The following is a 23,549-nucleotide window of genomic DNA, read 5'->3' on the forward strand; positions in this document are numbered from 1 at the left end:
TAAGTTTAGCACTAAATATGGACTTGATTCTGAGATAGTAGCTTCTTTCTGTGAATCTTTTGCTACTTATGTTGATCTCCCTAAGGAGAAGTGGTTTAAATATCATCCTCCCATAGAAGTAAAAGTAGTTGCACCTATTAAAGTTGAAGAAAAAACTGTCACTTATAATGATCCTATTGTTCCTACTTGTTATGTTGAGAAACCACCTTTCCCTGTTAGGATAAAGGATCGTGCTAAAGCTTCAACTATGGTACGTAAAAGCAATATTAAAACATATACACCTCCCGAGCAAGTTAAAATTGAACCTAATATTGCTATTGTTAAAGATCTCTTGTCTGATAATATAGATGGGCATGTTATTTACTTCTGTAATGAAACTGCTAGAATTGCTAAACCCAGTGATATAGATAAACCTAGACCTGTGGAAGGCATGCCTGTTATTTCTATTAAAATAGGAGATCATTGTTATCATGGCTTATGTGATATGGGTGCTAGTGCTAGTGCAATACTTATTGACTTATACAAAGAAATTATGCATGACATTGCACCTGTTGAGTTAGAAGATATTGATGTTACTATTAAACTTTCTAATAGAGATACTATTTCACCAATGGGAATTGTTAGAGATGTTGATGTCTTGTGTGGGAAAACTAAATATCCTGCTGATTTTCTTGTTCTTGGTTCCCCACAAGATAGCTTTTGTCCCATTATATTTGGTAGACCCTTCTTAAATAATGTTAATGCTACCATAGATTGCACAAGGGATGTTGTTACTGTCGGCTTAGATGATATGACTCATGAATTTAATTTCTCTAAATTTAGTAAACAACACCGTGAAGAAGAATTGCCTAGTAAAGATGAAATTATTGGTCTTGCTTCTATTGTCGTACCTCCTAGTGATCATTTAGAACAATATTTTCTAGACCATGAGAATGATATGTTTATGAATGAAAGAAGGGAAATAGATGAAGTATTCTTTAAACAGGAACCTATGCTGAAACACAATTTGTCTGTTGAAATCCTAGGGGATCCCCCTCCACCTAAGGGTGATCCCGTGTTTGAGCTTAAACCGTTGCCTGATAATCTTAAATATGCTTATCTTGATGAAAAGAAGATATATCCTGTTATTATTAGTGCTAACCTTTCAGAGCATGAAGAAGAAAGATTATTGAAAACTCTGAAGAAGCACCGTGGTGCTATTGGATATACTCTTGATGATCTTAAGGGCATTAGTCCCACTCTATGTCAACATAAAATAAATTTGGAAGCAGATGCCAAACCAGTTCGCGATCCTCAACGACATCTGAATCCTAAAATGAAAGAAGTGGTAAGAAAAGAAATACTAAAGCTTCTGGAGGCAGGTATAATTTATCCCGTTGCTGATAGTCAGTGGGTAAGTCCTATTCATTGTGCCCCTAAGAAGGGAGGTATTGTTGTTGTTCCTAATGATAAAGATGAATTGATTCCACAAAGAATTATTACAGGTTATAGGATGGTAATTGATTTCCGCAAATTAAATAAGGCTACTAAGAAAGATCATTACCCCTTACCTTTTATCGATCAAATGCTAGAAATATTATGCAAACATACACATTACTGCTTTCTAGATGGTTATTCTGGTTTCTCTCAAATACCTGTGTCGGTTAAAGATCAATCAAAGACTTCTTTTACATGCCCTTTTGGTACTTTTGCTTATAGACGTATGCCTTTTGGTTTATGTAATGCACCTGCTACCTTTCAAAGATGCATGATGGCTATATTCTGTGACTTTTGTGAAAAGATTTGTGAGGTTTTCATGGACGACTTTTCCATCTATGGATCCTCTTTTGATGATTGCTTGCGCAATCTTGATCGAGTTTTGCAGAGATGTGAAGAAACTAATCTTGTCTTGAATTGGGAAAAGTGCCACTTTATGGTTAATGAAGGTATTGTCTTGGGGCATAAAGTTTCTGAAAGAGGTATTGAAGTTGATAAAGCCAAGGTTGATGCTATTGAAAAGATGCCATGTCCCAAGGACATCAAAGGTATAAGAAGTTTCCTTGGTCATGCCGGATTTTATAGGAGGTTTATTAAGGACTTCTCAAAAATTTATCGGCCTTTGACTAATTTATTACAAAAAGATATACCATTTGTCTTTGATGATGATTGTGTAGAAGCATTTGAAATACTTAAGAAAGCATTAGTCTCTGCACCTATTGTTCAGCCACCTGATTGGAATTTACCCTTTGAAATTATGTGTGATGCTAGCGATTATGCTGCAGGTGTTGTCCTAGGGCAAAGAGTTGATAAGAAATTAAATGTTATCCATTATGCTAGTAAGACTCTAGACAATGCACAAACAAATTATGCTACTACTGAAAAAGAACTTTTAGCAGTTGTATTTGCTTGTGATAAGTTCAGACCTTATATTGTTGATTCTAAAGTAACTATTCACACTGATCATGCTGCTATTAAATATCTTATGGAGAAGAAAGATGCTAAACCTAGACTTATTAGATGGGTTCTCTTGCTACAAGAATTTTATTTGCGTATTGTTGATAGAAAAGGAGCTGAGAACCCCGTTGCAGACAACTTATCTAGGTTAGAGAATGTTCTTGATGACCCACTACCTATTGATGATAGCTTTCCTGATGAACAATTAAATGTCATAAGTACTTCTCATAGTACCCCTTGGTATGCTGATTATGCTAATTACATAGTTGCTAAATTTATACCACCTAGCTTCACATACCAACAAAAGAAAAAGTTCTTCTATGATTTGAGACACTACTTTTGGAATGACCCACATCTTTATAAAGAAGGAGTAGATGGTGTTATTAGACGTTGTGTACTTGAGCATGAACAGGAACAGATCCTATGCAAGTGCCACTCTGAAACTTATGGGGGACACCACGCGGGAGATAGAACTGCACATAAGGTATTGCAATCCGGTTTTTATTGGCCTACTCTCTTCAAGGATGCCCGTAAGTTTGTCCTATCTTGCGATGAATGTCAAAGAATTGGTAATATTAGTAGACGTCAAGAAATGCCTATGAATTATTCACTTGTTATTGAACCGTTTGATGTTTGGGGCTTTGATTATATGGGACCTTTTCCTGCCTCTAATGGATATACACATATTTTAGTTCCTGATGATTACGTTACTAAGTGGGTAGAAGCTATTCCAACTAGTAGTGTTGATCATAACACTTCTATTAAAATGCTTAAAGAAGTTATTTTTCTGAGGTTTGGAGTCCCTAGATATTTAATGACTGATGGTGGTTCACATTTTATTCATGGCGATTTCCGTAAAATGCTTGCCAAATATGATGTTAATCATAGAATTGCACCTCCTTATCATCCTCAGTCTAGTGGTCAAGTAGAATTGAGTAATAGAGAACTCAAATTAATTTTATAAAAGACTGTCAATAGGTCTAGAAAGAATTGGTCCAAGAAACTTGATGATGCATTATGGGCCTATAGAACTGCATATAAAAATCCTATGGGTATGTCTTCGTATAAAATGGTATATGGAAAAGCATGTCACTTACCTCTAGAACTAGAACATAAGGCATATTGGGCTATTAAAGAGCTCAAACTTGCCGGTGAAAAGAGGTTATTTGATATTAGCTCACTTGATGAATGGAGAACCCAAGCTTATGAAAATGCCAAGTTGTTTAAAGAAAAGGTTAAAAGATGGCATGACAAAAGGATACAAAAGCGTGAGTTTAATGTAGGTGATTATGTATTGCTATACAACTCTCGTTTAAGATTTTTTGCAGGGAAACTTCTCTCTAAATGGGAAGGACCCTATGTTATCGAGGAGGTCTATCTTTCTGGTGCCATAAAAATCAACAACTTCGAAGGCACAAATCCGAAGGTGGTAAACGGTCAAAGAATCAAACATTATATCTCAGGTAATCCCATAAATGTTGAAACCAATGTTATTGAAACCGTAAGCCCGGAGGAATACATAACGGACACTTTCTAGAATATTTCAGACTCCGAAAAGGAATAGGTATGTGGTACGGTAAGTAAACCGACTCCAAAACAATTTTTAAAGCAATATTTCTCCGTTTTGGAATATTTAGAAAAATAGAAAATTAAGTAGCAGTCTAGGAAGGACACGAGGGCCCCACGAGGGTGGAGGGCGCGCCCTACCCCCTGGGCGCCCCCCCTACCTCGTGAGCACCTCGTGTGCCTTCCGGACTCCATTTTCTTGCACGATACGTATTTTGGTTGGTAAAAATTCACTATATAATCTCCCGGGAGTTTTGACTCCCGTATCACGCAAAAATCTCCTGTTTTTGTTTCGAGCTGTTTTTCTGACAGGTCTAGATTATCATGACGTACCCAAGTGCTTCCAAGGACAAGTTCTTCGAGAAGGTCATCAATCCTTACCTCGCGGAGGTGCTGCAACACCCTCAAACCATTGAGATGCGTGATGGGTTGCTGCACATCTGCGATGCTGAGGGACCAAAGGGAATCGGAAGCGTGGAGACGATGCTTGAAGCAATGGAGCAACAAGTTTTCAAGTGCCAGGGGATGGTGGAGCGTGGAATCAACTCTAGCCACATGATGCTCGCGGAGTTCACTAACAACTACAAGCCGGATGCCAAGAACACCGAGGAGGCCATCTTCAAGCTACATGAGAAGATCGAGCACCTCCAAGCCCAAATCTATGACCTGCAAAACCAAAATTGTGAGTATGAATATAGATTCAAAAGAATGAGTTTGGCTGCAGATTCGAGGATTCCGGAGACTCGATCATCCTTCTATGATGGTGAACCTATGCCTTGGAAGATGGATGACAAGCCTGCATCATCAACAACACCTCCACTGTATCCTCCAACAAAGAAGAATTGAGTATCTGGGTATGGGCACTCCACTTGTCAACTGCCAAGCTTGGGGGAGTGCCCCGGTATCGTATCACCATCACTTTTATCTTTACCGTTTTCCTTAGTTCGATCCTATTAGTAGTATTTTGATCTAGTAGAATAAAAGTTTATGGCATGATCTAGTTTTAAGTTTTGCTTTATGATCTCTCTATGTAATCGAGTCCGTGAGCTATATAATAAAGATTAGTGTTGAGTCAAGGGCTTGATTTTATTGCTATGATCTTGGGTGAATAAAAGAAAAGAGAAAAAGAATAAAAATAAACAAAAGTTCATATTGATCTTATTGATAGTAATGACTTCACATAGAAAGAGTGTGATGATTAAAAGTTGTTGGGAGTTGGCAGACATAGCTTTGGTCATCGTTGCAATTAATAGGAAGTAATAAGGAAAGAGAGGCTTCACATATAAATATATTATCATTGACATCTTTTATGATTGAGAGCACTCATCAAAATACAACATGCTAAAGAGTTGATGTTGGACAAGGAAGACAATGTAATGGGTTATGTTTCTTATATCTGAGATAAAGTATGTTATCATGGATCATCCAACATGTTGAGCTTGCCTTTCCCCCTCATGCTAGCCAAATTCTCAGCACCAAGTAGAGATACTACTTGTGCTTCCAAATACCCTTAAACCAGTTTTGCCATGAGAGTCCACCATATCTACCTATGGATTGAATAAGATCCTTCAAGTAAGTTGTCATCGGTGTAAAGCAATAAAAATTGCTCTCTAAATATGTATGATTGATTGGTGTGGGAGAAATAAGCTTTATATGATCTTGTGATGTGGAAGTAATAAAAGTGACGGAGTGTATAATAAAGGTTCATATCACAAGGGGCAATATAAAGTGACGTTCTCTCGCATAAAGATTTTGTACATCCAACCATAAAAGCGCATGGCAACCTCTGCTTCCCTCTGCGAAGGGCCTATATTTTATTATTATATTCTACCTTATGCAAGAGTCATGGTGATCTTCACCTTTCCTTTTTACATTTTATCCTTTGGCAAGCACCATGTGTTGGAAAGATCCTGATAGATATATCTAATTGGATGTAGGGGGGCATGAGTTATTATTGTTGACATTACCCTCGAGGTAAAAGGTTGTGGGGCGAAACTATAAGCCCCAATCTTTCTCTGTGTCCGATTAAAACTCTGTAACCACAAGTATTGCGCGAGTGTTAGCAATTATGAAGGGCTAGATGATAGTTGAGTATGTGGACTTGCTTTTTAGCTCTGACATAGACTCTTTCTGATGTTATGATAAATTGCAATTGCTTCAGTGACTGAGGTTATAGTTTGTTGGTTCTCAATAAGGTTTCTGATTCATACTTTTACATTGTGAATAGATCATCACTTGAGCATATGTAATCATATGACAATATCTATGTATGTTGCTGTTATGAGAATAATCATGATGCCCTCATGTCCGTATTTTATTTTCATCGATGCCTCTACCCCTAAACATGGGGACATATTTATTGTTATCGGATTTCCCTTGAGGACAAGCGAGGTCTAAGCTTGGGGGAGTTGATACGTCCATTTTGCATCATGCTTTTATATCGATATTTATTGCATTATGGGCTGTTATTTCACATTACGTCACAATACTTATGGCTATTCTCTCTTATTTTAGAAGGTTTACATAAGGAGGGAGAATGCCGGCAGATGGAATTCTAGGTTGGAAAAGGAGCAAATATTAGAGACCTATTCTGCACATCTCCCAAAGTCCTAAAACTCCACGGAATACCTTATAATAAATAATGAAAAATCCTCGCCAAAGATGAAGACCAGGGGGCCCACACCCTGCTCACGAGGGTGCCCTCCCCTAGGGCGTGCCCCCCTACCTCATGAGCCCCCTGGTGGCTCTCCGATGACCATCTTCTCCTATATGAAGTCTTTCGTCGAGAAAAAAATAAGAAGCAACCTTTCGGGACGAAACTCCGTCGCCACGAGGAGGAACCTTGGCGGATCCAATCTAGAGCTCTGGCAGAGCTATTCTGCCAGGGAAACTTCCCTCCCGGAGGGGGAAATCATCGCCATCGTCATCACCAACGCTCCTCTCATCGGGAGAGGGCAATCTCCATCAACATCTTCATCAGCACCATCTCATCTCAAAACCCTAGTTCATTTCTTGTATCCAATTCTTGTCTCCAAGTCCGGGATTGGTGCTAGTAGGTTGCTAGTAGTGTTAATTACTCTTTGTAGTTGATGCTAGTTGGTTTAATTGGTGGAAGATCATATGTTCAGATCCTTTATGCATATTATTACCCCTCTGATTTTGAACATGAATATGCTTTGTGAGTAGTTACGTTCGTAACTGAGGACAAGGGAGAAGTCTTGCTATTAGTAGTCATGTGAATTTGGTATTCGTTTGATATTTTGATGAGATGTATGTTGTCTAGCCTCTAGTGGTGTTATGTGAACGTCGACTACATAACACTTCACCATTATTTGGGCCTAGAGGAAGGCATTGGGAAGTAATAAGTAGATGATGGATTGCTAGAGTGACAGAAGCTTAAACCCTAGTTTATGTGTTGCTTCGTAAGGGGCTGATTTGGATCCATATGTTTCATGCTATGGTTAGGTTTACCTTAATACTTTTGTTGTAGTTGCGGATGCTTGCAATAGAGGTTAATCATAAGTGGGATGCCTGTTCAAGTAAGAACAACACCCAAGCACCGGTCCACCCACATGTCAAATTATCAAAGTACGGAACGCGAATCATATGAATGTGATGAAAACTAGCTTGACGATATTCCCATGTGTCCTCAGGAGCGCTTTTCCTTATATAAGAGTTTGTCCAGGCTTGTCCTTTGCTACAAAAAGGATTGGGCCACCTTGCTGCACTTTATTTACTTTTGTTACTTGTTGCTCGTTACAAATTATCTCATCACAAAACTATCTGTTACCACTTATTTCAGTACTTGCAGAGAATACCTTGCTGAAAACCGTTTATCATTTCCTTCTGCTCCTCGTTGGGTTCGACACTCTTACTTATCGAAAGGACTACGATAGATCCCCTATACTTGTGGGTCATCACGCACGCGCCAAGTCGTGGTTGGCGCTTGCTTATCACACGGCCCCCTCGGACGTGTCAACGAACTCCACAGGAGCTTCTCAAAAACTCGCAATCTCTTGGGCCGGTTTTGGGATCATCCAAGCTAAGGTAAACCGCAACAACAACCTTGACCTGGCATGCGTAAGCTCATGAAGACGAGTATTCAATTTTACACAGAAGGATAAAAGATACTATTGTTTACATGAGGAGCTCCCCCTCTCAAAATGCTCTTACAATCTTCCGGGGCCACGCCCAAGTTTTTACAGGGTAAACGGCAGGGGAACGAGGGATCAGCCAGATATGTCGCTCGCCGCATCCCCCACGTCACCTTCAGATGCACCGCTGGCATCGCTGCCGCCATCGTTGGCTTCGCCCCCTCCTTTACCGGCGCCGGCGTCGCCGTTGTCAACCACGTCGCCTTCGTCTTCCACAACCACTACCCCGTCGTCGTCGGAAGTGAAGGCCCTGACCAGTGCATCCACATTGTCTTCAACCCATCGCGCCAGGTCACCCCGGATAGCTTCCGGTACGAGAGCAATGGCGGCATCAAAATCAAAGTCGGGGTCGATGTTCCGGAGGTGGCTGAAGACTCGGGAGAATGCGCGCTTGAGCAGACTGTGACTCCTCTCCTCAACAAGTTGGCGAGCCCTCTCAAAACAGTTCTGCAGGCGCGTCACCACATCCTCAAAGTACCGGAGGTGGCTGGCATAGTCGTTTGCATGGGGATGAGGAGCATTCTCATTGCAGATATGGCCCAGGGAGCTGTTGGCCCTGTTCCTGAGGTCCTCGAGCATGGGGACGTGCACACGCTCCAACGTCCGCTGCTCGAGCACTTCGTCCCTATTCTGTCGCGCGATGGACTCGGCATCAGCGACCTGCTGCTGAAGAGAGAGCAGCTCGGCGCAGGCGGAAGCCAACTCAGCCTGCGCCGAGGCCAGGGCTGATGCGGTGGCCTCCTCGCACCGCTCCACCTCGACCAACGTGGGCTTGAGGGCAGCAGTCCTACCAGGGCCCCAGGCTTCCACGAGCTTCAGGTTGTGCCTGCTCTCGAGATCCGTGCGAGCCTCGGCCACTCGGTGGTCGACCTCCTCCTGGGCCCTGACCTCGCGCGCGCAGACGTCGTCCTCCGCCTGAGCAACCTGGCACTCCCTCGTCTCCAGCCGTTCGAGTTCAAGGCTGCGCTCCATGGCTTCCAGCGCCAGCACCTCCTCACGCTTCCGGATCTCTTCCTCCTCGGCGGGTGACCCCCTCAACGACGCAAGGGCAGCCCTGCGCGCCTCCACCTACTGATCCAAGACAGCGCTCCAGGCTTGGAGCTCCCACGCACGTTTCTCCGCGGCCTCGCGACAACGGTCAGCTTCACGACCCTCCTCCAGAGCTCGGGAGCAGGCCTCATGGGAGGCTGCAAGGGAAGCCTCGGCCTTCATGTTATCCTGCTCGTGCTGGTGGCGCTCGAGGTTGATGCCCACTTTCAGCTTGTGCCACTCCTCTGCCAACTAAAGGCCCTCGGCCTCAAGGCGCACGTCAACACCCACAAGTTCTTCACCGAGTCGGTTCATCGCGCCCATCGCCTCCTGGAAGAGCTCATGATGAACAACGCTCCGCCCGCGCTCGAACTCGAGCGCACGGCCCATCTTGCCCTCCGCTACGAGGGTTGTGGGCAACGCCTGATAGGGTGCGCCCCCTCTCAGCAGGGGGCTGGGGGCTGGCGCGGCCCCAGGCGCCAGCCGGCCCTCGCGAGGGGCCTGAACTAAACAGGGCCCGTTGCTTGAAGAGGACCCCAGGATCGAAGCCAGCCATCTGCCGACCATGACCAGGGGAGGAGCCCTTGGCATGCTTGCTGCACTCCGAGCAAGGCTGCGAAGGAAGGACGGCGAAGGCGCAAGCTCAAGGCGCCTTGATGATGGGCCAACTCCAGCGGTTGACCCCATGCCGTGGGCAGCGCATGAGCCTGTTGCGCCCGGGCTTGGAGGGTGCAATGGGACGAGAGGAAGCTGCTTCTCAGGAGATTTTACAGCCTTAGCAGAAGGGGTCCTGAGGGGACAATCGTCAGGAAGGAAAAGCAGCACAAAGAAGATCACCAAGATAAGGTACTTACTCGTCAACGGTGATATACTTCCTCCGTTTCAACGGCCCGAAGGTGCCGCTACCACAGCTTGGGGAACCCTTCCTCTTGCGGAGTTCTACAAAGTCCATGCATAGCCGAACGAAGCGCTAGACGTGGAGGCCGACACGAGGCGCGGCTGGAGAAGTGCTCGGAGGGGCAGCCTCAGAAGCGCCAGGCTAAGGAGAGCTGGCCGGCTCTACTTTGCAGTGAGTTGCCGAGGCCTCAGGAGCCCCGGCCGCGGGGGACGCGGGCTGCATCGCCCCTTCAACTGCTGCCCCAGGGCAAGAGTCACGAGACACCGAGGTCGACTCTTCGGGAGCCCTGGGCGGCATTGGCATCTCGGCACCTTCACTATCGGCCCCCAGCGGTGTATGCCCCCCTGCACCAACACTTAGGGCGAGATCTGTGCCAGCATCGAGGAAAGGAACCATGACGATGGGGTTCTCGTGAGGCCCCACGAGGTCAGCTAGGCGCAACCCCCACTCATCGAAGGAGGGCATCTGCTCCGCGAAGGACATCTTGTTCAAGCGGTGGTACAAAACACAACTCTTCCTCGGCAAGTCGTCCAGCAATGGGACGCCCGTCAGGACCTCAAACACCATTTGCCGCGCCTCATGGGGGAGCTTAGACTCCTGAAGTCTCATGTGGTCCTGGCTGCTGAGCAAGTCCCACTTCAGCCGGGAGTGGCGCTGAAGCGGAGCAATTCGGCACCAGACGAACTCCCTCACCACCATAGGCGCAATCACGCCAAGGTCTTTGAGCCATCTCAAACTCAACCAGACAGGGACAAGGTGTGGATCGGCGAGCCTCCGGTGGCACCAACCGGAGTTAGGAATGGCGGGCTCAGACGGAGAAGAGAGCAGGGGGCTGAGCACTCTGGCGTCAACAAACACCCACCGCATCCGGAACCCGCTCGCGGATGGTGGAAGCTCGAAGTCAATCCCGTCACTGGCCGTCACCACCACGGCCTGAAAGCTCAGGCACCTGGGGCTCTGCCTAGGATCAATCAGGTGCGGCGAGAAGAAGTGGCGGAAAAGAGCCACGGAAGGAGCAATGCCGACCATGGCCTCACAAACGAAGGAAAAAACGGCAAGCAGGGTCACGGATTGGGGATCAAGGTGCAGCATGTGGATCTGATAATGGGAAAGCACTGGGTTGAGGAAGGCGGAGAAAGGAGGGACCAAGCCGGCCCAGAGGGCGTCGATGAAGAAGGGGACCTCAGTGGTCGTCCGGTCAATGCGAGCATGGGAAGCAGGCCAAGCCACCGTCTCTCCCCACTCGTTGAAGTTGGATGCGAGCATGGGATGCACCTTGCCCATGGCCTCATCGTTGAGCACCCGCGATCGGCCTACTGCGGGCTCGGTGTCCGGGGGCGCACTAGCCGAAGACAGAGGCTTCTTCCCCTTATCCGCTTGCGTCGGTGCCATGGCGATGCGGCGAGCAGAGCCAAGGTCAGATTGGAAAGAGGAGCAGAGATTGGGGGAAGCAAAGGAATTGGAGGAGAATGGCGCACGCGATGGAGGAATAACCGTGTAGACCGCGGAGGCCGTTTATCCAAGTGGGTATCAAGGCAGCATGGGGAAGTGGAGACGCCCACGTCAAATCAACCGCCATGCGTCGACCGAGGCTGCAGGCTATTGGGGCCTGCGGTGCTCCATGCTTGACCCTTGGTTTTGCCTCGAAGCCAAGCCCGAGCGCACCTTGGGCCCGGGGGCTACTATCGGTGTTCTAGGAACGGGGCTGTCGGTGTCAAAACCGGCGGATCTCAGGTAGGGGGTCCCGAACTGTGCGTCTAAGCGGATGGTAACAGGAGACAAGGGACACAATGTTTTTACCCAGGTTCGGGCCCTCTCGATGGAGGTAAAACCCTACTCCTGCTTGATTAATATTGATGATATGGGTAGTACAAGAGTACATCTACCATGAGATCAAAGAGGCTAAACCCTAGAAGCTAGCCTATGGTATGATTGTTGTTCGTCCTATGGACTAAAACCCTCTGGTTTATATAGACACCGGAGAGGGCTAGGGTTACACAGAGTCGGTTACAATGGGAGGAGATCTACATATCCGTATTGCCAAGCTTGCCTTCCACGCTAAGGAAAGTCACATTCGGACATGGGACGAAGTCTTCAATCTTGTATCTTCATAGTGCAAGAGTCCGGCCAAAGGTTATAGTCTGGCTATTCGGACACCCCCTAATCCAGGACTCCCTCAGTAGCCCCTGAACCAGGCTTCAATGACGACGAGTCCGGCGCGCAGATTGTCTTCAGCATTGCAAGGCGGGTTCCTCCTCCGCATATTTCATAGAAGATTTTGAACACAAGGATAGTGTCCGGCTCTGCAAAATAAGTTCCACATACTGCCATAGAGAGAATAGTATTTACAGAAATCTATTCTGTTGACGTATTCCGTAGCGTGACATCACACCATGGCCAAGCCTTTATTTGAATCATTTTTACTGCCCCACCTCAGCGCGTTTAGGAGGTGGTTTCCTTGGCACGTCTTGTCGAAGCAGAGATCGTGTCCCCTTATTCCGGGATTCTCATCAATACGGGCGTGGGTAACCCAACCGCGCCATTGATTATGGCGCTTGGGAGATAAGCGAGTTTTACCAGGCTGGTGGGGACACGCAGTTTCGTCCGCCCATATAAGGGGATAAGGATCCACCTTTTCATCCACGCCTTCTTCCTCCTTTGCTCATCCATTTTCGCGCACTCGAGCTCCAGCGCCTAAGTCCGCATTCCCCACCTCAACCTTCTCCAGCCTTGTCCGAAGCGGGAGGCAAGTGGATGGTCTCCTCCGTCATGGGGGGACACATCAAGAAGCTGAGGAAAGACGGATACTTGTCTGACGACATCGCACACCGGCTCCCAGACGAGGGGCAGCTCATCCCCACCCCCAGGCCCCATGAGAGGGTGGTATTCCTCACCCATTTCCTCTGCGGACTAGGCTTCCCTCTCCACCCATTTATCCGGGGGCTCATGTTCTACTACGGCCTGGACTTCCACGATCTGGCCCCGAACTTCATCCTCAACATCTCGGCGGTCATCGTCGTGTGTGAGGCCTTATGGCTGAAGACCTTCAATGTCAAGCCGAAGGTAGTGGGCGCCCGCCAGGCGGAGTGCGGAGGCACCATGGTGGGCAAGATGCCCAACATCCTATGGCTCGAGGGCTCCTCCGTGGAGACCATAAAGGGGTGGCAATCGGGGTGGTTCTACATCACCGAGCCGCGCGACCCTGCATGGGTCGCAGCCCCTGAGTTCTGATCCGGAATCCCTACGCGGCTCACCTCCTGGAAAGAGAAGGGCCTGCCATGGGGTAAAAAAGGAGAGTTGACCAGACTCCAAACATGCGTCCAAAACCTGGTGAGCAAGAAGCTCAAACTTGTCAACGTAGTCCAGGTCATGCTCGTCCGCCGGATCCTCCCGTGCCAACAACGGGCTTTCAGCTTGTGGGAGTTCAATCCGGCCCAGCACCGAACTCTGAGCAGGCTTTTTGACACAATGTACGAAGATGCCTGGAAGGTGCTATTCAAGGGCGTCGAGGCTCCCGCATCAGCTACCGAGGATCGCGGAGTCAGCGCGCTGCGTCAAGCCAACGCGGTAAGCTATTTTTACCTCTTACAGGATATTTATATTTCATAGTTTGACTCTATGCGGGATCTAAGCCCTCGTGCCTTTGACAGGACTGGCAGAGGACGGCCGAACAGATCAACTGTCCAGATCCTTTGCTCAAAGACCCAGCGGACTCCCGCTTGGCGGAACTGCTGGTTCCGGCACCTTACGTGGTGCCGGAGAAGAAGGCCAAGAAGAAGGCCATGGGAACCCGGAAGAGTTCCCGGCGCCCGGTGGAGTCGGACTCATCGTCCGATGACTCCGAGGCGCACTCCTCCCACGAAGACGAGGAGGAGGAAAGAGAGGTTTCTTCCCCAGCGGGGGGAGAAAAGAAAAGGAAGGCCGCCCCAACTGGGGAGGCTGGAGGGTCCAAGAAAGGGCGGACCCTCCCTACGGACTGCTCCACCAACGCCGACAATGGCGAAGAGGAGTGGCTGCTTAGGGCCAAGTCCCTGGCAAAATCGTAAGTATTCGGATACCAGAGTGACTCATGGCGTTCCTTTATTGCATAGCTTCTTCTGACGCCGAATATAATTATGCAGTCCGCCCAAAGCCCGGCTCGACGTGTCGTCGAGCGGCTCCCTGGATTCGTCGGATGTGAATAGTTTTTCACTTCCGACCGCTACCTCCCCTCGCCCTACGGACGACGCCGAGGTGTTGTCCCAAAAGGTTCCAAGCCAGGAGGAGGTGGTCCTGGAGGCACCGGAAGGCGACCTCCCGGACTCCAGGCGCAAAGGGGACAAAACCCCCAAGGGCTCCAAGTCCGGCCCTGGGCCGGACACCGCACCGGAACCTTCAATGGTTCCGGAGTCCGGCAGGCGGCCCCCTAGTAAGAAGGGCAGGCCTACGACGCCAGTGACCTCCGTCCAACCGGAGGCACCGGATAATTTGCTGGAGGTGCTTAACGGCGCCTCCATCGACGAGGAGCACCGCACTATTATGAGTGCGGTGATCCAGAAGGTTCAATCCGCCAAGAGCGGGCTGACTGAAGACTGTGCTAGCCTACTAACAGGCTTTGAGGTATGTGAAAAATATGTGAAAATACTACCGCATAGACAGTAGCCCCTGATGCTATGTTTGGCGTTCGGAAAGAAAAGCCGAATAGAGGATCTAATAACGTTCGCAGGAGTCTAACATAATTAAGTCAATATGCGTATGCAGGCTTCGCTGCTGGCCTCTGCCGCACTGACTGCAGAGGTGGATGCGCTGAAGCACAGCCTCGAGCGGTCCAAGCAAGAGCTCGGCCTTGCCAAGAAGGAGCTCGAGGAAAAAGAAGATAAGTAATACCTTGTGGATTATATTTAAAAAGATGCAGTTGCAAAAAATGACAGGATCACTATTGGTGTCCTAGGGGCCACAACTGAGGTGGTGACCCTTAAGCAAGCGCTTTCCGAGGCCGAAAAGAAGGTGGCAATGGAGCGCACCGAGCGGGAGAAACATGAGGCGCGGGTTGGCGAGGTGCAGCAAGAGCTCCAGGCTCTCGTGAAAAAACACGAGAGTCTGGAGCTTGACTCAAAGACGCGAGAGTCCGAGCTCGCGACGGCCCTTGAAAGCGCCAACTCTGCCAAGGCCGAAGCCTAGAAAGCCCTCCAGGAAGTTGAGGCAATGAAGAAGATAGCGGCAGGTAAGGCATTTTTTATGCAAAGCAAGCACGTGAAAGTGAATTACTTGTTACTTACCCGAGTCCGGAGCTCTCCAGGAGCATTTGCAGATTTGCCCCGTAGCGTGTCACATGCCGCCGCTTTCTACCGGGCTGAGGAGGGCATCTCAACAAAGAAGGTGTTCTGGTCTCAGTATGCTAAGGCCGGACACCCAGTGCCCTTGAGCGGCAAGCTGAAGCAACTGGTCGAGCTCCACAAGGTGGCCGAACAGGCCATCAAGGGCCTTATAGTTCAGCTGTGGCCTGGAGAGGCCCTGCCTGGGAGCTACTTCGGGCTGGTGAGGCGGCTGGTGGATGCCTGCCCGTGGCTTGAAGTCGTCAAGTGCTCCGTCTGCATCGAAGGTGCCCGTAGGGCGCTTGCCCGCGCAAAAGTGCACTGGGGCAAGATGGATGCAGAGAGGCTTCTGAAGGACGGGCCACCGCAGGGCAAGGAGCATCGCCACCCCGAGATGTATTATGAGGGCGTCCTGAAGGGCGCCCGCCTTGTGGCGGACGAATGTTCCAAAGATGTAATTTTTGAGTGAACTTGTTCGTTTTATCATGTGCGCTGAAAACTTGTTCATATGCGCTATGCAACGCTTGTTTTAATTTAAAATATTACCTTCTATGCGGCCGTTTATCAAGTCTGAGAGATGGCGAGTCATCGGCTTCTGCCCCCATGCCACGAGTGCTGGGGTGTTCGGGATAAACATGAGCACTCATTTTCCCATTCTTGGGTCCTTCGAGGGAGGTGCTCAGCACAACGAACAAGGCAATAGGACTATAATGCATTATCACTCTCACTTAGCCAAAGAATTCTATAATTTTAAATTTCGGCAAAGCCCCTAGTGTTCGGAAGACCGAGTTCGGGGCGCTATACACGCCTAGGCCGGACAAAGCCGACTCCTCGCTCTAAGCGGCATAAGTCTTTAGGGACTCGAAACCTCCGGAACAGCGACCAGCTCTCGCCCTATCATGACGGTCAGTTTTAGCTTTCTCTACTGAGGTGCTTAGCCCAGCTCAACCGGGGCACAATCGCAGTAGTTCTCCCAGCGCTACCTTAGCCGATATAGTGGAACGTAAGGTACCAAAACATGGGAGCCGGGAAAACCCAACTATTGACCAAAGACATGATTCGGAGCTGATGCATATAATGCTATAAGTTCGGAGGGCCGCACTTTGTGAAAGTGTTCGGACTTCTCACGCGTTATTATGGGGTGCTTAAGCCCCTGGTGTATGGACCGTACCAAAGTGTACGGGTGCTAAATGTCATAACTGAACATATGTATTGAAAAAGAAATGAATAGAGAATGCAATAATAAGCTGAAGCTAAGCATTGTTTATTTTAAAAGGCTGCTGTGAAAGCAGAATGATACAAATAGTGCGATAAGCGAGAGATGGGACTATTTGACATGTCCCCATCCAGGGGCGAGCTGCGAGACGATATGTAAGACAGGTATTTTGCTCGTTATAGAGACCACCTGGGAATTCGACGTAGCTTTCTGCCTCCTTGGTTGTTGCATCATGTGTTCAGCGGTTGTACTGCCGGACAGGCCTTCCGAAGAGTGGAGTCCTGAAAGTAGGAAATAATGACAAAATGGGGAGCCCCTAGTGCGGTTGAGCCGCATTTTTGGGCGTGCTGTGGTCGTGCCCCTCCCCCTGTGCCCATGGTATTTTCAGAGCGTAGTTATGTACGCGTAGTACTGATTTCGCAGTTTCGCGAGGGCGGGGGTTGGGGCCGTATTGCTACGCTTGCTCGGAACGTGCCAGGCGGTCTTGTTGTAGGTTACTCCGGGCGCGCTTGACGGTGTCCGGACGTTTAATAGCCGGACTGGAGAATTGCCTTGAGAGGCTGCTTTGTACTTCCGCTGCGAGGGCCGCCGCGTGCTCCTCCGTTCGGAGAGAGCGTTCGGTGTTTCCATTGACCGTAATGACTCCTCGAGGGCCTGGCATCTTGAGCTTGAGATATGCGTAGTGCGGCACCGCATTGAACCTTGCAAATGCGGTTCATCCAAGTAGTGCGTGATAGCCACTGTGGAAGGGGACTATGTCGAAGATTAACTCCTCGCTTCGGAAATTATCCGGGGATCCGAAGACCACTTCAAGTGTAACTGAGCCTGTACAGTTGGACTCTACACCTGGTATGACGCCTTTAAAGGTCGTTTTTGTTGGTTTAATCCTTGAGGGATCTATGCCCATTTTCCGCACTGTATCCTGATAAAGCAGGTTCAGGCTGCTGCCACCGTCCATAAGGACTCTAGTGAGGTTAAATCCGTCAATGATTGGGTCAAGAACCAATGCGGCAAATCCGCCATGGCGGATGCTAGTGGGGTGGTCCCTTCGATCAAAAGTGATCGGGCAAGAGGACCATGGGTTGAACTTTGGGGTGACTGGCTCCAACGCGTATACGTCCCTGAGTGCATGTTTCCGCTCCCTTTTGGGGATGTGGGTTGCGTATATCATGTTCACCGTCCGCACTTGTGGGGGGAAGCCCTTCTATCCACTATTGTTCGGTGGCCGGGGCTCTTCATCCTCGTCGTTGTGCAGCCCCTTGTCTCTGTTTTCAGCATTTAACTTGCCGGCCTGCTTGAACACCCAACAATCCCTGTTGGTGTGATTGGCTGGTTTTTCGGGGGTGCCGTGTATCTGGCACGAGCGATCGAGTATACGATACAAACTGGACGGGCCCAGGGTGTTCCTCTTAAATGGCTTTTTCCGCTGACCGGGCTTAGAGCCTCTGAATCCGGCATTAACTGACGTATCTTTAGCGTTGTCGCTGTTAATGCGGCGCTTGTGCTTGTTGCGACGCGACCTGCCATTGCTGTCCTTGGTATCCAAATTACCAGGGCTCTTGGTCATGCTATTGCTACGAGCCAGCCAGCTGTCTTCTTTCGCGCAAAAGCGGGTCATGCGTGTCGTGAGGGCTGCCATAGATTTCGCCTTTTCCTGTCCAAGGTGCCGGGCAAGCCACTCGTCACGGATGTTATGCTTGAAGGCTGCTAGGGCCTCTGCGTCCGGACAGTCGACGATTTGATTTTTCTTGGTTAGGAACCGTGTCCAGAATTGTCTGGCAGATTCTTCTGGCTGCTGAATTATGTGGCTCAGGTCATCGGCATTTGGTGGTCGCACATAGGTGTCCTGGAAATTGTCGAGGAATGTGGCTTCCAGGTCCTCCCAACAACCAATTGATTCTGCTGGCAGGTTGTTAAGCCCATGCCGAGCTGGTCCTTTAAGCTTGAGTGGGAGGTATTTGATGGCATGTAGATCATCGCCACGGGCCATGTGGATATGAAGGAGATAGTCCTCGATCCATACTGCAGGATCTGTTGTGCCATCGTATGATTCAATGTTTACGGGTTTGAAACCCTCTGGGATTTGATGATCCATTACTTCATCTGTGAAGCATAGTGGGTGTGCGGCGTCTCTGTACTGGGCTATATCACGACGTAGCTCAAATGAGTTTTGTCTGCTGTGTTCGACCCGGCCGGATTTAATGTATCCGGCGTGACGGTTATCATCTCGTGTCGTGGGGCGCCCGCGCGATCCGTAGATCGATCTTGTTTGCCTTGCCCTGCCCTCCAAGATATCTCGCAGGTCTAGCGCATTTCCCCATGCCTTGGTATTTCTTGAGCGGCGCTGGGGTGCGGCTTGAGTGGAGGGCTGGGAGGCCTCTCTGTCGCGGCCGCGAGGTGGCCGGTCAGCCGCATCATGCGCTGGTGATGCAGGTTTAAGTGCTTCCTCCTCTAAACGGGGTAGCAACCTGTGCTTTGGGTAGCTCTTGGAGGGGCGCTCGAGTTCGTATTCCTCGGCCGCAAGGACTTCTGTCCATCTTTCGGCTAGCAAGTCTTGGTCAGCTCTAAGTTGTTGCTGTTTTTTCTTAAGGCTACTCGTCGTAGGCATAAGCCTGCGCTTAAAGTGGTCTTGTTCGACGGGATCCTCAGGCACAACAAATTTGTCGTCGCCGAGGCTTGCCTCGTCTTCGGAGGGAGGCATGTAGTTATCATCCTCTTCCTCTCTGTCTGCCGCTCTCTCAGGGGGGCTGGCTTCTCCATCCTCCTGCGCTGAATTTTGCTGGAGGGAGTTGTCATCGGCACTGTCCGGGGTGTTATTATCTCCCATGTCGGTATCACCATTTTTGCTTTGGCAGGACTTAGAGCTGCGCCGCTGACGCTGACGCTTGGGTTGCTTCTTGGAGGGGTCATCCCCCATTGTTCCGTCGCCATTGCCTTCTTTGGGTGTATCCACCATATATATGTCATATGGCGACGTGGCTTTCCAGTGCCCTATAGGCGCTGGTTCATGTTCGTCTCCTACATCGTCGTCCATACCGTCGATGTCTTCGGAGTCGAAGTCGAGCATGTCGGTTAAAACATCGAAAGTGGCTACGAAGTGGGTGGTGGGTGGGCGTCGAATTTCTTCGTTGTCCGCATCCCAATCCTGTTGGCCATAGTCCGGCCAGGGCTCTCCTGACAAAGAGAGAGACCTTAGTGAATTCAGAATGTCGCCGAAGGGCGAGTGCTGAAAGATATCCGTGGCGATGAATTCCATGATCGGCGCCCAATCGGATTCGATTGGCAGGGGCGCGGAGGATTCGGAGTCCGGAAAAGAGTCCGGCACCTTCGAGTCACGGGCTTCACAGAGGATAAGGCTGGTGTTCGGCTCGATCGCCGTTGAGACTGCAGCCCCCGAGGCGGTGTCTAGCCAGCCGTCCTCGATCGACACAGTTGGCTCCGAGCTAAGGGTCGGAGATGATGCGGGCGCGACCTCCAGGGCACTGTTCGGCGGCAGAGCTAGGTCATACCCATCGTGATAGTGCGGCGCGCTCGGCTGTGGCTCGAATCCGTCGAAGATCAAGTCTCCGCGGATGTCGGCCGTGTAGTTCAAACTTCCAAATCTGACCTGATGGCCAGGGGCATAGCTTTCAACCTGCTCCAGATGGCCAAGCGAATTAGCCCGCAGTGCAAAGCCGCCGAATATGAAGATCTGTCCAGGGAGAAAGGTCTCACCCTGGACCGCATCGTTGTTGATGATCGGAGGAGCCATCGGGCCTAAACGTGATGACACAGAGGAACTCTCAATGAAAGCACCAATGTCGGTGTCAAAACCGGCGGATCTCGGGTAGGGGGTCCCGAACTGTGCGTCTAGGCGGATGGTAACAGGAGACAAGGGACACAATGTTTTTACCCAGGTTCAGGCCCTCTCGATGGAGGTAAAACCCTACTCCTTCTTGATTAATATTGATGATATGGGTAGTACAAGAGTAGATCTACCATGAGATCAAAGAGGCTAAACCCTAGAAGCTAGCCTATGGTATGATTGTTGTTCGTCCTATGGACTAAAACCCTCTGGTTTATATAGACACCTGAGAGGGCTAGGGTTACACAGAGTCGGTTACAATGGGAGATCTACATATCCGTATTGCCAAGCTTGCCTTACACGCCAAGGAAAGTCCCATTCAGACACGGGACGAAGTCTTCAATCTTGTATCTTCATAGTCCGAGAGTCCGGCCAAAGGTTATAGTCCGGCTATCCGGACACCCCCTAATCCAGGACTCCCTCAGGGGGTCCCCAGACTTGCCTTCCTGCGGCCCACGGCGTGGCTTTGTTGGCAGGCCTGTACGGCCCATCTTTATCCACACGGAATCAAGACCCTCACAAGTGGCCAAGCCTCGCGGGGCGGATGACACAAGACCTCCTCAAGAGCGGCCTCGCCAGGCTGGCTCATGAGGGGCGGAGAGTTCAAGGTCGGGCAAACCTCGCGAGGTTCTCGCGACGTGAGCCATGACGATCGAGACCAAGCGGGCGCCAGGCGGGCGCCAGCGCGCGTAGCGTCCTTGTTTCCTCTTAGGTGCTAAGGGGGCAAGCGCGGGCGCGGAGTACCGAGGCATCAAGCAAAGGTTTCCATATTGGTGCAACGAGACCAAGACCAGAAGGACGGCAAGACGGAGGTCACCATGGAGCCCAGGACGGTGTCACCACCAGAACCTTTGGCAGGCGAAGACCACCTTTTGTCAGGATAGCTTATACTAGTTGTACCCTTTCAAATTGGCCGTTGTTGGCTCCCTTCCCGCTCAATATTTGGGGAGAGGACCAGGGCCTCTATAAATAGGACTAGCCACCACCATAGGAGGGGGGACGAAGGATCAAGTTCATTCTCAGCCACATAAGTGCACCAAGCACAAGAACACCTTAAGAAGGAGATTGTGCATCTAACTAAAGAACTAAACACTCTTAAGTTAGATCGTGAAACAACTCACGAGGATCATAGAGAGCTCCTAAGGACTCATGAGAAGCTACACTTCGAGAAGCTAAATTTAGAGCAAGAGCATGAGTTTCTAAAAGCTAGCAATGATGATCTTCGAAAGAAGAGTTCTTATTACATTACCAAACCTCTCCCCTTGTCTACTTACATGCCACAAGTTAAACCTAGTAACAAGAGCAAGAAAGATTCTTCTTCTAGTAGTAACAATAACCATGCTAAATCCAATGTTGTTGCTTCTAGTAATTCTCTTCATACCACTAATGATTCTCTTAGCCAAGTTACACTTGAGCAAGAAAATAGCTTATTGAAGGGAATTATAGAGAAAGGTGTTTACAAAAGTCTTGCCAGGAGCAAGAAATTTGAGGAAATTGTATGCAAGCAAGGAAGAAACTAGAAGGATCAAGGTGTTGGTCTTGAACAAAAGTTCAATGCGAATGGAGTTGAATGGGAAGAAGATCGATACCCCAAGACAAAGTTTGTTCCTCAACAAGAGAAGTATGACCCTAGTTCTTTTGAGGGAACACAAGCTCAAGATGATCTTCCACCACAAGACCACAAGCTAAAAGGAAAGGACAAGCTTCAAGAGGAGATTGACTCATTTGAAGAAGCTCCTAGAGCCATGGTCAAGTGGGTTCCCAAGGCTACATCAAGCTCTACTTCATCAAGTTTAACTACAACTCCGAGGATTCCCATCAAGCTGGTGTGAGTCCCAAAGAACAAGAACTAGAGTGTTCTTGAGGGTGACTCCGCCAACATACTTCACTCATATTCATTTTGGCAAATACTTGTGCAATCAACTTTCATATCTTGCACCAAGTTCATGGAGTCACAAACCCTCTTGTTGGTAAGACAAGGGACAAGGTAACCTAATGCTTTCATGGACATCATCATATGTGAAATTCACTCTATGTACATGGATATCCTTGTATGTTCCTTGTGGGACTAACCCATGTAGGTGTTCAAAGTGCAGAACTCAAAAGGATTGCTCCGAACCCTTGATGATCTACATCAACATTGAGCATCCACATCTTCACTATCTACATGAAGTCATCATCGACAAAACCTAAGGTTAGTTCATCCCTCTTTGGGGGGATATCACATCTAGGGGAGATTTTCTCTAAAATTTGAGCTAAAGCAACCCTAATTGTGTGAACACATTAATGCTTTATGTAAAAGTGGCAAACCCACTTGTGCTTAAACGATGAGTATGACCTATGATCAAATATTCTCATTTGACTCCTAAGTCAATATACTCATATAAGGATGACCTAGTCGTCGCCAATTGCTTGATAGATGCTAGAATTGGTTGTGCATGTTTGACACATATTTCATTTGCTATTTTAATGTGTGAGCATGTTGGATTGCATATTTTCCCCATTTGAGGACATCCATTTGTTGGTTTGAGTGTCTTGGTTTTTGTTGGCCAAGTGGATGTACAAGAATGCCTAAGAATCTTCTCTAGCTATCTATTCTTTCTTCTCTCAAAAATTTTTCATGCTATATCACAAAAATTGAACAAGTCTTTTTTGGACCCTCTAGATGAGGAGCACTCGGAGCCACTGATCCGACAAGGGTTGACCTCCAAAACCTTCTCTATGCATTTTGGTTGGGCCAACTCACTGAAACTCGGCCAGACCGAAATCATTTTGATTGATCTAGGTTTTCACCTTAGTGCTATCGATTAGACCAACTCGGTGTCACTGATTTGTTTTAACTTCATGCAGTTGCACGTCTCGGTGCCACCAACAGTATACGGGTATATATATACAGAGCGATCATACGTTGAAAATTTCTTCAAACGTCACGACCCCGCACCCCGTTGTAGTCGTCTCCCTGGTATCCGGATCGTCGCCCTCATCTCCAGCGCGCCCTTGCTGCAGGACTCCATCGCCGTCAACGGTAATCTGCCATGTCGTTGCCACCGTAGAGAATCTCCGCCAAGTTAGGGTGGGATTCAATCCCCACGTGCTTCACTCTTTCTGATTCAAT

This window comes from Triticum aestivum, chromosome 5A (genome assembly GCF_018294505.1).
Source record: "Triticum aestivum cultivar Chinese Spring chromosome 5A, IWGSC CS RefSeq v2.1, whole genome shotgun sequence".
Lineage (NCBI taxonomy): Eukaryota > Viridiplantae > Streptophyta > Magnoliopsida > Poales > Poaceae > Triticum > Triticum aestivum.